We start from the raw sequence: 13,345 nt of genomic DNA, 5'->3' as shown, positions 1-13,345 counted from the left end.
CTGCCCACCAGCTACCCCCGACAGGAGTTGAGACTTGCACAACAGCTTTGTTCCCAGGCCTAGCTGCCTTTTGCTGTTCCCACCAATAGGGATATGACACTTCTCTGATTGAATTACCAAGGGACTGCTAGAGACTAAACATAGGACCCAGGCAGAGGGTTTATTGAAGTGGCCATAAATGGCTTCCTCTTGAACAATGGGCCTTCCAGGGCCCAGGCAGATGGTTTATTGCAGGGGTCATAAAAATGGCTTCCTCTTGGCAGAAACTGGGAGGGGCAGGGCCTCTGAGCCTGGCAGAAACTGGACAAACTGGTTTCTACACCATGTGACTTGGGAAACCACACCCCTGTAGCCAGAATATGGTTTTAGAAAAAGATGGATCATTCATAGAGCGGACTTGTGAAAATTTTATAAATGATACCATAATTCTTGTGATTTTTCTGCCCACATTTAAGAGGTTTTTAGAACCGGTGGCATGATCTGGGGGCAAACTAGCAGTTAAGAGGGTATTACTTAAAATGTCTGCATGTGAAAAGTCTGATACTTCATCAATTAATGCCTGCATGCTTTGCACACATTTGGGTAAATTTGAGTAAGAATCTGATATTGGTAACCTGACCAAAAAGTGAAATATGTTGCCATTTCTCAATGCAAGCTCTCAGGAAGAGCAGATTTGAACAGGGTATATCTCATGTGATATGCATGATGGGTGCATGTAATTCCAAACCACTGTGTAGCTATGAAATATGTCTTTTTGATCAAATATAGATCGTGTGTAATTTGACAGGGGTGGGTTCTCTGTACCATAAACAGACCTCATCATGATGACACTTCTTTTCATTCCCCCAATCAAGGGGAAGAGGATGAAGTGGCCAATGACAAGTGGAGAGGGGTAGGGCCTAGGAAGCTAGCCTTTCCACCCATTTTCAAAACACATAAAAGCAGACAGTCAGGACAGAGAGGGACATTCTATTCCATCTGCTCCGGGACGCTCTGCCGGGAAAATCCATACTTTACCTCCATCAACCTCCAGAGAGCCAACATAGAGACTTCAATCTATCCACCTTCAGAGACCAAGACTTTACTTCAGAATTTGTAGCAGAGAGGTCAACTACAAGCTAAATCCCTCTTTAGCAGGCCTCAAATCATTGCCATTATCACAGCCAGGCGAGCTGTTTGAATTCTTTGCAAGAACTCTTGCCATTTGCCAGAGAGCAATGTTGTATCCAGAGAGAGACCAGCTGAACCGGAGACCGCTGTATCCGGACCCACAGACCTGATCAGAACCAGAGAGCTGACCCAGACCGCTGTGCGCAGAGACCGTCCGTGGCGAGTGAAGAAAACCTGACCAGATCCGTGGCGAGGTCCATTTATTTCAAAAATATATTGTGAGTACCTAGCAGAACTGTGCAGAACCAATATCTTAGTTAAAATAATATAATTCAATCTATTTTAATCTAAGTGGAACTGCCTCCTAACTGTCACCTGTCATTTTGTAAAGCTGTCACCTGTCATTTCTAGTTGCTAGCTGTCACTTGTCACTTTGAACTTTTAAAATTTCAAATCTGAAAAACGACCTTTACCATATCGCTCATATCTCCGTGACCGTTTGTCTTAGAAACTTGCAGTAACTTTCCTCTGAAAGCTGGGAATCTTGGCTTTTCAACGAACCTAGAAACGCATTCCTATTCCATACACTTTTGCCGCAATCGCGAAAAACGCACTCGCGAATTTGCCGCGATTTGCACATTTCTCCACGTGTGAAAACAGCAGCTTCCTTGCCTTCCTTGCTAAAAATTCGTTTGCCACTTAAGAACCATCCCTGAATCATTGCTAGAGTGAGCCTGGACTAATATTAACTAGATACCACTCACCCTGAACCTCTAGAGGGAATTAACAGCATTTTAGCACGTTTTCCAATATATTGCTATCACATATAAAAGCATTTTGGGCCTGTGTTTCAAACTTCTGTAGTCTAAGCTTGCTGGGGTGAACTGAATTACATTTGATTGCATTTCTGAGAACTGTGTGCTTTCTTTCCATTTCCTTGCATTGCATAAAGGGGGGAGGGGATTGCCAGAGAAAAGTGATTACATTGTTTTGTTGAAATCATATTGAGTATTTTCTGTATTGCATTTTCATTCAACATCACATCCATCTGAACTTATATAAAGTATTCTCTACCACCTTATTCTTCTGTTCCTATTCACAAGTGTGCTAGTGCCAGACTATCCATTATTGATTACTGCTCAGATTAAGTGTGATATTCAATTATTAATTTATTATAAAGTGTGATATATATATCTATTGTTTAAATTATCAAATAAACCTTTTAACTTGCAAAACAGAACTATTTCTTGGCTCAGTGGGGTCAGGGGGATTGCAAGAGAGGGGTGTTATATAGGGGTAGTCATCCAGAACGCATGAACTGGACATAAAGATATATCAATAAGGGTTTTCATTCAGTATTCTAGACTAGGCGTTGACTTAGATGTAGTGTTGAATTGAATCCTCTTACAGTGCTCATCGATGCACTACTCCAAGCTTCTTCACTGGGCTTGTGTCGTCCTTTAAGGCAAGCCGCTCAAAGCTGGGAGTGTGTTGCAAGCAGCTGCCTTGTACATGGTTTCGGGTGCAACGACTCTCTGCCACTTCCCACTGAGAAGGCTTGCTGTAGATCCTAGAAGGGCACACCCTGTGCTGGCTGGCTACCAGTTCTGGAGCTGCTGGAGGGAGGCTCCTCTGGATTCAGTATCTCCCTCTGTTCTCTGGGATTGGTGTCGGTGAATCCTACCTTAACGAACCAATCCTGGGTCCCCACCAACAATCCCCTGTGAGGTCATAACCAGAGTGTTTTGCAACAGAAAAAGTAAAGGGGTGGAAACAAGTAATACTAAGTCTCACCCATCCTGCTGCCTGTTGTGGATCAAAGGGTTTCTATGGATATTGGAGCTCTCTATGGTTACTGATTAAAGTGGCAGGTCTCCCTTGAAGCTGTGGCAAGACCAGTCCAGACACTCTGTCTCCTGCAAACCACATTCTTGTACCTTATGAATAGGGCCTCCCTGTGAGGATGACTACTGTAAATAGGCAGTCCCAAACATGACAGTTCAGTGTCAATCGATACTGAGGATGGGAATTGGCTTCAGGTTGACAAAGTTGCATATGAAAGATTGTTGGGTTTCCTGTCTCCTATGTTAGCCTCTGCAGCCAGGTTCCATGTGGTGCTGTTTGAATTACCCTCTGAAAGGTATGTGAATTGCTGCCACCAGCTGCCACCAGCTGTATGGACCAACAAAAGTACAGGCCAGATTAATTTAGCCTTTCTTAGTTAATGAGGCTGGCCATGGCAGAGGGAAGGTGTGGTCCTCCCCCTTCTGGAGATGAATTGTGTACTCCTCCTGTCATATCCCAACTAAATATATGACAGGGCAGACTGTGCTTATGGGCTCTGTCTACTCAGAGTACACAGGGCTATGTGTATGTCATGTGTTGAGCATTGGAAAATGTGTGAAGACTAGCCTCATACAATTTCGAGAGGTTGATCTACCATCCTTCAATTCATTTAAAAATGTCAAAAAAACCCAGGAGTGCGCACACCCACTGTGCAGATAAATGGTCGAATGCCTCACACTTCTGTTGCATTTTTCCTTTAAAAATGGGCCTCCCATTCCTTTTTGGATTCACTCTTGGAAAGCACCTTCAGAACAATTAATTTGGACATGTTTTGGGAGAGTTGATCTTCCCAAAGCTCTCAATCACTAGGGTTAAGAAGATGCAGTCCAAGGCTAAAGCAAGCTCTGTTCCCTGGTCACTCCCAGGGTACATTTTGAGTGACTCTCGCTGAGCATCAAGACCTGCCACTTGGCACCAACCCTCCCAAAGATGGGAAAGGAGACCCTGAATTGACTCATCATGCCCTAGTGCCCCTTTGGTGGGTCTCACCTTATCTCAACGACCAAATCGGGCAAGGCTTCTTGTTCTGCTGCATTGAACCGGTCAAACTGACCCATGCTCACCGTATTACAACCAGTGGGGACTGCATGTGCTGTTTTTGAAACTCCATCAAACTCAAACTATAGCTGCATAACACCTGTCACACCGGCTTCCTGCAACATCATGCCAAGCAGAGCCTGTCACTTGTTTGGCTTGAGCAACAAGCTTGCCGCTGTGGACCAAACTCGAACCATCGTCTCTTCGAACCCTGCATCTGCTCACCAAGTTTACTGAATCGCACTGACAGACATCGACTTGAACCGCCGGACAATCGCACCACTCACCGACTTGAACCAGCAATTAACAACATCTCGAAACTCCTCAACTCCCAATTCGACACTGGTGAGCCATCCGAACGGCACAACCAGAACTCCATGTTCGACACACATCGCAATCCCAGTTACAACTGACTAGACACCAGCTTGCTTTGACCAAAACCACAGCAATGCTGTTGAGCCACCTAAGAACAATGGAATGTTACTATTGACCTCTAACTGTCCCTGTGGTCCATCTTTGGGTCCTGGAGACTGGTTAGGTCACTTTTGAACATGAAAGACATATCCTTTTTGACTCTTTTGCTGGTTGCTTTTTGTCTTTTCACCGCTGTATTTATCACCCAGTGTGCTGCATCTTTCTGCCTTTGCATATTCTGTGTTCTCTCTTACAGGGGTGGGTTTACATAATGATTTTAATAATTGTTTGCTCATTGATGGGTTTAATTTAAGTTTATGGCCCTCATTACGATACCGGCGCTAAACCATGGTGCCATTAGCACCATGGTTGGTGCCGGTATCGTAACGTGTCCGCCATGGTGAAATGGGGAATACCGCCCCATTCCAGGGTTGGCGGGGCGGTATTTCCCCATTTCCCCATGGCCCTTCCCCATTCCGATTTTTGCTCCATAGGGCATAATGGGAATGGCGAAGGCGCTAAGTACGGAACCGCAAATTGCGGGTCCCTACTTTAACGGCTGGTCTAGCCGTTAAGGTCGGGTCCTGCAAAGGGACCTTGTAATTAGGCGCTAATGGGTTAACGGCGCCGCAACCTTTTACAGCGCCGTTAACCCATTAGCGCCAGGGTCGTAATGAGGCCCTATGTATTTATATAGAACCTTGATTCTACATTCCTTCCTTTTGGACTGTTATACTCTGCTGTTTACTGGATCTCATTCATACCCATCCTGAGAGTATAGCCTTCCCTCGACCCACGTACCATACAAGGTGTTGGAGGTACATCTCTTGGCTGTTCCTCTGTTACCTTTATTATGGGGCTCACTCTCCGTTTGCAGAAGTGCGGAAGCTGAGCAGGTGGATTAGCCACTGCCCATCCTTATGCTCCTGCAGAGCAAATGTCCTTTTGTTACACTCCTACGTGGAATAGGGACACTTGGGGGCACTTTCCCACAGCAGATATACCAAAGGACGGTGCAACAGCCTTTGTGCTCTTTCAGTTGAAATAGGTCGCGAACCTGAGGGGGCCTGAGCTGCTGCTCCAATGTTGTCATGCATATTACAAAGCAAAACCCCACAGGCTGACGTTGCAGTGCCCTCAGGTTGTCAGCGCCCATGGGACTTATATTATCCAGCCATGTTCTTATAACCTCACTGCCTTTTCATACCGGTTTTGACTACATTAGCACCTTGCTGACAAAGAGAGCTGTTCAGAGGAATTTCTTGTTTCAGCTCCTCGCTGGCTGCCTTTCTTTGTTCGGGGCAGAGGCTAATAACCCTGTCCTGTCATAATATGCAGCTACTCACCCTCTACACTCCAGTCCTGTATCTCCCCATTATAGTCTATGCACCCCACAGGTACGTCAGACTTGTTTTCCTAGCTTTAGGCATGCACCGCCCCCCACCCCCCAACAACACCATTTTGAAATGAGCCCCCAGGAGCCCAACACATCTTCAGCTGGCCATGGAATCAGGGCTGGCCTTAATGGTGGCAGCTCCGGGCAGCAAAATGTGCCCCTTCTGCCCCCCTTGTCCTGTGGGACGGGGAGGGGGGGTTTGGGACACATTTTTTAATAGGCGCTGATGTGAAAGCATCAGCGCCCTATTGTTATGAAACTGCGCCCAGCTCCCGAGAGTGCAGCACATTTAATTTGAATAGGGTGCCTGCTATGTCTTCTCCCATCACGCCAGCTAGGGGGAGAACTTGAAATACTCCCCTGTGCTGGCGTGGCGGGGGGCAAATGGCAGGGCGCCCCAGACGGTCACCTGGGGGGCCGCTAAGGCCGGCCCTGCCTGGACTCACCCCACAATATCAGTTCTATGGTTTGCATTCCCTGGCTCCTAGGATGAATCAGGATGTAAGAGAGAAACACACCAGGGGCCCATACGGCAACACAACCCACACATGCCCAACTCACCTAGAATCTCACTGGCACACACACCACGGGTACTTCAGGATCTGCGCCTGACATGCAGGATTTGCACTTTGCGCCTCCTCTTCCCCCCAGTAAAGCCCCTGCCCCACTAAAGCCCCCCAGCCCCTCTTCTACATAATCTAGCACCAAGAAGTAACCGTAATTGGCCGACGGCTCCCTATACAAGACCAAGTTACATAACAAATGCAGTAAATAACACATTTTGACATTTTAATTTACAAGAAATACAGTATTTTCAATGACTTTGCCTATTGAGCTGCTCTCCCTAGATTAACCCAAACCATTATTTAAAAACAGGCTTCATTTTGGGAGGAGTCACTGGGAGCGCTTTAGACGGTGTTTTTTCGCCGTGTCCAATATTCCAGCGCTGCGAAAGCTCCTCGCTTCAGTGCGCGCTGTGTTTAACCTGATAGTTTATTTTCTGTCGCTTGCTTTGTGCAAACCTTACAAACGTGGTTTCAGGAAACGTCTTATGAAGTTTGTACCCATTGTTCATTGGCATACATAGCTACGTGAAGTCGCAAAATCAGACACATATCATTTTAAGAACACGTCGACTGACCGTAAACCTGAGGTGGGCGTGAACCTTATGTCCGAGACCTCACAACAATGTAATTTATTTTATGTGGAACTATTAAGGAGCTTTGCTTTATTTCCGCTATGCAGAGGCATTAATGTGATCAAAAGTGTTGAGGTCAAATAATATAAAATACATAAGTATTCATTTTGTGAAATTAATAAAGGGGCTCGTCCGGGATTTGAACCCGGGACCTCTCGCACCCGAAGCGAGAATCATACCCCTAGACCAACGAGCCACTGCACAACAGCACTGCCATCATGTGTCCTTGTCACTCAATATTTAGCTCTTGCTGCAACTGGGTTGCTGTTGTTTAAGTTTTAGTCTTAAAGTCTTAGAGCTAGTCAAGCAAAAGTATTTTTTTTCCATGGGGTTAGTGGTAACAGTTCCCTCCAGTAACAGTACTAGGTTTAGGGCATCACTGCCTTATAGTGAAAGGGTCATTCACAGCCTTTTGCCACAGTGACATGGTCTGTAGCATCAGTTCCTCTGAGTGTGAGTGGTATGATGACCCTGCAATGACCTGGTAAGTGACATCATTGCCTCTAAGGGGCGTGGCCACCCCTCTTCCGGTGACAGGTCTAGCCACACCCCTTTTCCAGGTGACAGGTCTAGCCACACCCCTCTTCCTGGTGAAATGAAACAGGCCATTGATCTATTGAGCACATATGTTCCTGACTCCGGTTAAAAGAGCCATGATTCGCCCGTGGGACGTGGAGCGGAGGCTTTCCTTGATATCGTGTAAATGATAACACGGGAATGCAGGAATGGTAGTAGTTAATGAGTGAATATAATATCATACTTTTGCTCGTCAAGTTTGCCCGGCCAGAATGCAGCACTATGTCCCACAGCTCAGAGCTTGCTGTGGTGTGCAGTAAAAGTAATTCAGGTCCAGTCACACAGAACAGCTCTACTTCACTAGTAAAAAGTTAAAGCTTCCCTCTTGTCGTGTGCAGACGAGGCGGCCGAGTGGTAAAGGCGATGGACTGCTAATCCATTGTGCTCTGCACGCGTGGGTTCGAATCCCATCCTCGTCGTCCGTTTTCTTCACACGTTTTAAATATTGGTGGTGGTGTTTACCAAAAAAAAAATATCTAATTTACTACAATCCTACGGATCTTTCTTTGTCCTTCCCTGATAGATGAAGGCTAATCATTCTGTGATGCCAAAACATACACCAGTGTTCAGGGAGAGGGAACGAATGATACCAGTACAAGCTGCCTCAATTCTCCGAAAATTACCATCCCACTCAAGGGTAATTTATTTTCATTATTGGTAATTTCTTAGTGCTTATAATACTACTAATTTGCTTTTACACAGCACTACGAAGCCTCAGGCATCTTCTCACCCACAGTGTTTGGTAAGGATGAAAGGCGGAGTTTGGCCCTGGCCGGATTCAGTACAAGTGTTGCTGACCAGTAATTACAATTAGCATTACTGTTACAATTACAATTAGCAGAATCCCCGTGGATAAATAAGGGCCCTACACATCAGTCACGCTACAAATGCATTCAGACATTTCTTGAATTCGTGGGCATTGCGGAAGGAGCTGCTCATATTGTTTAGGGTTTGTGGGAAGATCAGTTATGTAATTCCACCGAAGTTCCTGGTTATGTAATTACCTGTCGGTGTGCGTTGCTGGTGGGTCATGCCCGACCATCGTCGGAATCGCTGGCAAGGTCCCGCTTGGTGCCGGCACGCGCCCTGAATCCCTGAGTGTGCCACAGCGGATCACATGTGGAAATAAAATGCAGCCCAACAGCAACACGCCAACAACCGCCGGCTCCTCTGGCAACGCCCGCAGTGTTCGGGCGCATGTGCACGATCCAAAAAAAGACACGCATTGGCAAAGCCAATAGTTTTAGCATTTTATTTTTTTATTTTGAACAGGACTTTATTGAAAGGACACACATACTGGTTTAAAAAGTGGCTGAACGCACACTTATTTAAGACAATCTTATTACACCAGGAGCACAGTTATAGCTACGGTTAAGCAATTAACTCTTAAGAATACTTTGAAATAATGGCAGTCACTCGCATCACAACGTTTGCTGTTACTGCTTAATAAAGAGATCCTAGGATGATGTATATTGGGCGATGAGGGCAGGTAGTGACCCGAATGGCTGCATAGAGATTAGCCTGGCCATGGGAAGTCACTGGGTAGGTAAATAAATAAATAACATCCAAAAGCCATGTGTCCCTGCTGACATCGCTCACCTAGCTTTACTCCAATGCAATCAATTCAGGTAATAGGTGGTTCTTCAGTGCACCCAACAGCCAAAACTAAAAATGGCTCAATTCTTAAGATTATTACGCAATGCTTCACCAAGACACCACCAATCTCACAATTGCTCCCTGAAACACCAGGTCTGACTCACATAATGACCCACAAAAACAGTGAGCCAGTGTCACAGAACTTCCTTGTGAATGCTAGAAACACTAGGCCATTCTCATCCGAGCACTGAAGCACAACACAATCAGCAAGTCTCACGTGATCGTTCACCGGACAAATCTCACAAAATGAATTGTAAAAACAAGGCACAATGCACTCTATTTTGAAAAAAGAGGATGTATGTAGAACAGGAACAACACATTCACTTTTCCATACATAGCACCTACATACATAGCAGTCATGCATTTGTATAGCACTGCCCTGTTCAATGCTACTCATTTTAGTGACCCACTTTGGAAAGATAAAAAGCTAAAGGAAGGGGGCACTATGTCCCACAGCTCAGAGCTTGCTGTGGTGTGCAGTAAAAGTAATTCAGGTCCAGTCACACAGGGAAGTCACTGGGTAGGTAAATAAATAAATAACATCCAAAAAAGCTTTCTTCTTGTCGTGTGCAGACGAGGTGGCCGAGTGGTTAAGGCAATGGACTGCTAATCCATTGTGCTCTGCACGCGTGGGTTCGAATCCCATCCTCGTCGTCCGTTTTCTTCACACGTTTTAAATATTGGTGGTGGTGTTTACCAAAAAAAAAAAAAGAATCCTATGGATCTTTCTTTGTCCTTCCCTGATAGATGAAGGCTAATCATTCTGTGATGCCAAAACATACACCAGTGTTCAGGGAGAGGGAACGAATGATACCAGTACAAGCTGCCTCAATTCTCCGAAAATTACCATCCCACTCAAGGGTAATTTATTTTCATTATTGGTAATTTCTTAGTGCTTATAATACTACTAATTTGCTTTTACACAGCACTACGAAGCCTCGGGCATCTTCTCACCCACAGTGTTTGGTAAGGATGAAAGGCGGAGTTTGGACCTGGCAGGATTCAGTACAAGTGTTGCTGACCAGTAATTACAATTAGCATTACTGTTACAATTACAATTAGCAGAATCCACGAGGATAAATAAGGGCCCTACACATCAGTCACGCTACAAATGCATTCAGACATTTCTTGAATTCGTGGGCATTGCGGAAGGAGCTGCTAATATTGTTTAGGGTTTGTGGGAAGATCAGTTATGTAATTCCACCGAAGTTCCTGGTTATGTAATTACCTGTCGGTGTGCGTTGCTGGTGGGTCATGCCCGACCATCGTCGGAATCGCTGGCGAGGTCCCGCTTGGTGCCGGCACGCGCCCTGAATCCCTGAGTGTGCCACAGCGGATCACATGTGGAAATAAAATGCAGCCCAACAGCAACACGCCAACAACCGCCGGCTCCTCTGGCAACGCCCGCAGTGTTCGGGCGCATGTGACAGGAGGTCCCTGTGCACGATCCAAAAAAAGACACGCATTGGCAAAGCCAATAGTTTTAGCATTTTATTTTTTTATTTTGAACAGGACTTTATTGAAAGGACACACATACTGGTTTAAAAAGTGGCTAAACGCACACTTATTTAAGACAATCTTATTACACCAGCAGCACAGTTATAGCTACAGTTAAGCAATTAACTCTTAAGAATACTTTGAAATAATGGCAGTCACTCGCATCACAACGTTTGCTGTTACTGCTTAATAAAGAGATCCTAGGATGATGTATATTGGGCGATGAGGGCAGGGAGTGACCCGAATGGCTGTATAGAGATTAGCCTGGCCATGGGCAGTCACTGGTTAGGTAAGTAAATAAATAACATCCACAAGCCCTGTATCCCTGCTGACATCGCTCACCTCGCTTTACTCCAATGTAATCAATTCAGGTAATAGGTGGTTCTTCAGTGCACCCAACAGCCAAAACTAAAAATGGCTCAATTCTTAAGATTATTACGCAATGCTTCACCAAGACACCACCAATCTCACAATTGCTCCCTGAAACACCAGGTCTGACTCACATAATGACCCAAAAAAACAGTGAGCCAGTGTCACAGAACTGCCTTGTGAATGCTAGAAACACTAGGCCATTCTCATCCGAGCACTGAAGCACAACACAAACAGCAAGTCTCACCTGATCGTTCACCGGACAAATCTCACAAAATGAATTGTAAAAACAAGGCACAATGCACTCTATTTTGAAGCAAGAGGATGTATGTAGAACAGGAACAACACATTCACTTTTCCATACATAGCACCTACATACATAGCAGTCATGCATTTGTATAGCACTGCCCTGTTCAATGCTACTCATTTTAGTGACCCACTTTGGAAAGATAAAAAGCTAAAGGAAGGGGGCACTATGTCCCACAGCTCAGAGCTTGCTGTGGTGTGCAGTAAAAGTAATTCAGGTCCAGTCACACAGAACAGCTCTACTTCACTAATAAAAAGTTAAAGCTTCCCTCTTGTCGTGTGCAGACGAGGTGGCCGAGTGGTTAAGGCGATGGACTGCTAATCCATTGTGCTCTGCACGCGTGGGTTCGAATCCCATCCTCGTCGTCCGTTTTCTTCACACGTTTTAAATATTGGTGGTGGTGTTTACCAAAAAAAAAAAAATCTAATTTACTCCAATCCTACGGATCTTTCTTTGTCCTTCCCTGATAGATGAAGGCTAATCATTCTGTGATGCCAAAACATACACCAGTGTTCAGGGAGAGGGAACGAATGATACCAGTACAAGCTGCCTCAATTCTCCGAAAATTACCATCCCACTCAAGGGTAATTTATTTTCATTATTGGTAATTTCTTAGTGCTTATAATACTACTAATTTGCTTTTACACAGCACTACGAAGCCTCAGGCATCTTCTCACCCACAGTCAGTGCCTTAAGTGGCACTACAAATCGAGCCGGGGCTCATCGAGGGGCGTGGCCTAACAACGGGGGTCTTCATGGCCCGTTATGCCACGCCCCCTTGACGAGCCCCAGCTCAATGGGCTACTGGCACCCCTGCCAGACAGCCTTTTGTAGAGATTAGCACCCTCTCCTCTATGGGGGAGAGGGTGCTGATCTCTGCATTTATTTTTTATAGGCTTGCCTGGCAGGGGACGGCGCCTCACCTCTTCAGACTTAATGGTGGTGCTGCCCCTCGCCAGCTGGGGAGAGGCAGCATCACCTTCATGGCTGAAAGGGTGAGGCCACTGGAAGCAGAGGCCTTTTTCCTAAAGACTGAAACTCTCGCGAATCCGCGGGAGCTTCAGTATTTAGAAAGCAAGGCCTCTGCTTCCAGCGGCCTCACGTTTTCTCCATAATGGTGGCGCCGGCCCACGTGCATCACTTGATTAAAGGGATGCCTCGCAGGTGCGGCACCACCATTATGGCTAAAAGGCATTTTTTTTCTGAAGCCTGAAGCTCTCGCTCATGAGCGAGAGCTTCAGGCTGTAGAAAAAAATGCCTTTTCGTGTTGTGGCCGGGGCTGCCAGGGGAGATTAGTGGGCCCTGGCAGGGCCCCGCCTCAAAACGAAATTTCGGAGTCTGCCGGGGCCCAGCCCCGGCAGGCCCCGGCCCACTTAAAGCCCTGCCCACAGTGTTTGGTAAGGATGAAAGGCGGAGTTTGGACCTGGCAGGATTCAGTACAAGTGTTGCTGACCAGTAATTACAATTAGCATTACTGTTACAATTACAATTAGCAGAATCCCCGAGGATAAATAAGGGCCCTACACATCAGTCACGCTACAAATACATTCAGACATTTCTTGAATTCGTGGGCATTGCGGAAGGAGCTGCTAATATTGTTTAGGGTTTGTGGGAAGATCAGTTATGTAATTCCACCGAAGTTCCTGGTTATGTAATTACCTGTCGGTGTGCGTTGCTGGTGGGTCATGCCCGACCATCGTCGGAATCGCTGGCGAGGTCCCGCTTGGTGCCGGCACGCGCCCTGAATCCCTGAGTGTGCCACAGCGGATCACATGTGGAAATAAAATGCAGCCCAACAGCAACACGCCAACAACCGCCGGCTCCTCTGGCAACGCCCGCAGTGTTCGGGCGCATGTGACAGGAGGTCCCTGTGCACGATCCAAAAAAAGACACGCATTGGCAAAGCCAATAGTTTTAGCATTTTATTTTTTTATTTTGA

The 13,345-nt window shown here is 46.1% G+C and overlaps 4 non-coding genes across 4 annotated transcripts; 3 read left to right on the top strand and 1 right to left on the bottom strand.

The window, feature by feature from the left end:
- Window positions 1-7,125: 7,125 nt before the first annotated feature.
- Window positions 7,126-7,197, bottom strand: TRNAP-CGG (transfer RNA proline (anticodon CGG)). Its single transcript has one exon. It is a non-coding gene; the product is annotated as a tRNA-Pro (tRNA).
- A 717-nt stretch (window positions 7,198-7,914) lies between these two features.
- Window positions 7,915-7,996, top strand: TRNAS-GCU (transfer RNA serine (anticodon GCU)). Its single transcript has one exon. It is a non-coding gene; the product is annotated as a tRNA-Ser (tRNA).
- A 1,809-nt stretch (window positions 7,997-9,805) lies between these two features.
- On the top strand, window positions 9,806-9,887 carry TRNAS-GCU (transfer RNA serine (anticodon GCU)). The gene has a single exon. It is a non-coding gene; the product is annotated as a tRNA-Ser (tRNA).
- Window positions 9,888-11,689: 1,802 nt separating this feature from the next.
- TRNAS-GCU (transfer RNA serine (anticodon GCU)) lies at window positions 11,690-11,771 on the top strand. Its single transcript has one exon. It is a non-coding gene; the product is annotated as a tRNA-Ser (tRNA).
- Window positions 11,772-13,345: the final 1,574 nt, after the last annotated feature.

Source organism: Ambystoma mexicanum, chromosome 1p, assembly GCF_040938575.1.
Source record: "Ambystoma mexicanum isolate Mex_15411 chromosome 1p, UKY_AmexF1_1, whole genome shotgun sequence".
NCBI classification, from domain to species: domain Eukaryota; kingdom Metazoa; phylum Chordata; class Amphibia; order Caudata; family Ambystomatidae; genus Ambystoma; species Ambystoma mexicanum.
This window is presented reverse-complemented; position numbering and strand designations above follow the sequence as displayed.